This window comes from Procambarus clarkii, unplaced genomic scaffold, assembly GCF_040958095.1.
Source record: "Procambarus clarkii isolate CNS0578487 unplaced genomic scaffold, FALCON_Pclarkii_2.0 HiC_scaffold_98, whole genome shotgun sequence".
NCBI lineage: Eukaryota > Metazoa > Arthropoda > Malacostraca > Decapoda > Cambaridae > Procambarus > Procambarus clarkii.
In genome coordinates, this window is record NW_027189131.1 from 2,834,829 (window position 1) to 2,838,297 (window position 3,469).

The window sequence follows — 3,469 nt, forward strand, 5'->3', positions numbered from 1 at the left end:
ATAGATGGATATGCGAAGGCAAAATGGGAACATGGATTGGTGAATTTATTTTTAAATAGATGGATAGATAGGTGGTTAGATAGATGGATAGGTAGACTGACAGATAGATGAACCATATGTAATAACCCTCAATGTCCCTTTTGTTATCACCCTGAACCTTTTAATGGTAACCCTTCTCTGTACTCTGTGAACGGCTCTCTCTTCGCTCAATACCCCAGCTTAACTCTGTTACAGTCCAGTATGACCCCTCACTGGACGGCCACGAATATAAACTGAATATTAAATGAGGAGGGCATAACAAGGATAGGGGTTATTAATTTATTACTAATTATATAATAAAAAAACATTAAACACTGCCACCACCTTCCAAACATAAATGAATGTGTCTAAAATTATTGAGAGCCTAGGAAGGAAGGGACTCAATAATCAGGGAACTCAAAGGGTAGTATGAATTTCAGTATTAAATTTTTGGGAAAATTAGTTCGTTTAATTTATGTTACGTATTTAAAATCCAAGGGCAACTTTAGTATCTATTAACTGTTGGAGAACATGGGGGGGTTTCCAATTCAACACATAAAAACGACAAGTAGCAAAAATATATCAACGGGGAGTTAAGTGAATACCACTGAACAAGTTATACAATTTATTTTATGAACCATGTAAATTAAGACAATTTGAACATATCCCCTATTATATTCCCCTAGAGGCACAATGGATATTTACTATGGACATGAACTCAAGTGCACTATACCTTCAATACTGCAGCTTGCCAAAGGATGTTGATTGGATGCCCACAGGTCAGTTGACCTGTATGTACCTCAGCCGAGGTCCCCAGACACACTAAACTTTTCTTTATTGAAAACGCTCACCAGTGGATGAGGTGCTCCAGAAACCGGAAAAATGGCATGGGCAGGCACTACCCTGTGAAGCCCCGCCTCCCCAGGCCTACATGTCTTTAACCAATCCGGATCAGGCTTGACCATAAGGGTCAATTCCTCTTGACAGAAAACTCCAAAAACTGGGAAGACACCAACGACTTTCCTGGCTGGGCACCCACGTGTAACCTGAGATCACAAGTTTATTAGCCCTGGGGTAATATACCCAAATTCGTCACTGGCCCGGAGGACAGGAGAGAGAGGGGAGCAAGTGGCTTCAAGCTGTTTATGACCTCCGTGACAAAAGACAGAAATGACCCAAGGGAGAGTAGGCAAGCGAGAGAAGGGGAAAGGGACTATGGTGTGCATATACCATTACAACTCCCCCTCTTCGGAAATTAAGAAATTTGTGTGTAAAGACGTTTAAGGCACAAAATTCTTATCCAGAACCCTGCCCTATCATAATCATTAACTCCAAAAACAACATTTAACTCAACAATAAATGACCCAATGCTTCAAAACAACAGAAATACTTATCTAATCCTAGCTAATTCCATACAATCCTCCAAAACTAAAAATGGCACCCCTAAAAGGTGTCCCAGCATGTCAATGCTGGGACATGGGACAATGCTGGAAAATTCAATGTCCACAGACATGTCTCTTAACCAACAACAACATACTTGATATAAGTTCCTCAACTCCCAATGTCCCAGGATGTATAAATACATAACAAACACAGTAATAATACATAAAACATAAGGACAGAGACCGCCCCTATAATCCTGGCTGTCCACTTGGGTGCAGCCCTGTACCCTTCCAACTACCTGGAAGATAAAACATCCTATACCTGTCTTGATATAGTAACAAATAACTGGAGAAATCCAAACCTAACAATTACTAACTAGCTAAAATCAGCTGAGAGCCTTCAGCTATCCCAGTATTCCACCTGGAATAAAGATCAGACACATCACCCAGAAACATTAAAAAAAATCAATATCATTAAAAAAAAAATTTAAAAAAAATTTCATCAAAATCGAAGAACACTACGTCTCAGGGGCCTAGTGTTCCACAACAACTCTCTGTGACAAATGTCCACCACAGCGCATCCCAATCTTAAAATCTAAAGAAAAGACACAAAAATATTTTTTATTAAAAAAATTCAATGTCCACAGACATGTCTCTTAACCAACAACAACATACTGGATATAAGTTCCTCAACTCCCAATGTCCCAGAGTTCATACTCAAGTCCACAACAACAGCGGGTGAACACATTTTTCAGACTGTGTACCACACCCTTATTGTTCAGTAAACCTCAAAAAAAATTTAAAAAATATATTTATATAACTATCAGTATCTAGGGTCTAGAAAAATCTAGATAAAGTTCCCCACTGATCTACGATTCTAGAGATCCTACTAGATGGTTGTCAAACCAGTTTACTCATACAACTTATCTAGAGACAGGGTCATTTTCTAGTAACAATTTTCTAGATGTTCACTTTCTAGATTTATTTCTCTATTTCACTAGTTCTAGTTTTCAACATTTAATACTGGTCCAGAGAATTTTCCGAAGGTGTATAGGTGCTTACTATCAGATGGAAAATTAAAAAAGTTGAACTAACTGTTCTGAGTTAACACAGTTTACTATATTAATAGGATTTATTTTTATATGAAACTTTTCTATAAATATCTTCTATCGTTCGTTCCTAGTGACATTTCGTTGCTGTAGATTCCGGCGACTACCTCATGTTGCTTGAAGATCCTGGTCGTCTGGAAGTTCCATTTCCGGCCTCGGCCAACTACGGACAGTACAGGGGGTCTCGTACTACCCGCACCTGACTTGAGTGACAGCTGACAGCTGGCCGCTGTTAGCTCAGGTGGACCCCGCTAACAGGAACCCGGGTTCACCTCTTCTTATCGCTCCCCAACCAGTCTTGATGGATTGTTGTTAACCATGGCTGCCACAGTAGAGCACAACTTCGACGTGTCACGATGTCTCGCGTTGGTAGTGAGGTTCGAGTGGCGTTGAAGAGGATGGCATGGTGACAGGACAGGTAGGCTCTGCCTCAGCTCCTGGGCGACGTCATCTACCGGCGTTTACTTGTTATCCCGGTACTACTGGGCAGGTACACCTTTCCGTGCAACCCCTTGTGCAGCTGAGCTTGGGCCGATGTACAGGGTTGTACCTCTTCTGGCGATTCAGCAGCACTCTGTAGGGGTAGTGCTGTTCGTACCCGAGACCACCGCGTTACATCTTGGTTTCCACAGACGACGCAACCGCAGGTTTTGAGGGAGCTGAAAAGAACTAAGGGCAGAGAGACTATTCTCGCCAACTGGACCAGCGAAGAGACTCCGCCGGAAAGATTTACTGTTCCAAGTGCTTATCGGCAACTAACAATGAAGATTTACACCCCTCCCAGGCGCAGGTGTTACAAGTGCCAACGGTGGAATCATGTTGCAAGGAACTGTTGGAATGATGAGCGGTGTGGCCACTGTGCCGGAAAGCATGCAACGTCTGTGTGTGATGCTAAAAAGGGTGGTGCACTAAAACTGAGGTGTGCAAACTGTCACATGGAGGGAGTTCCCGCCTGGCATG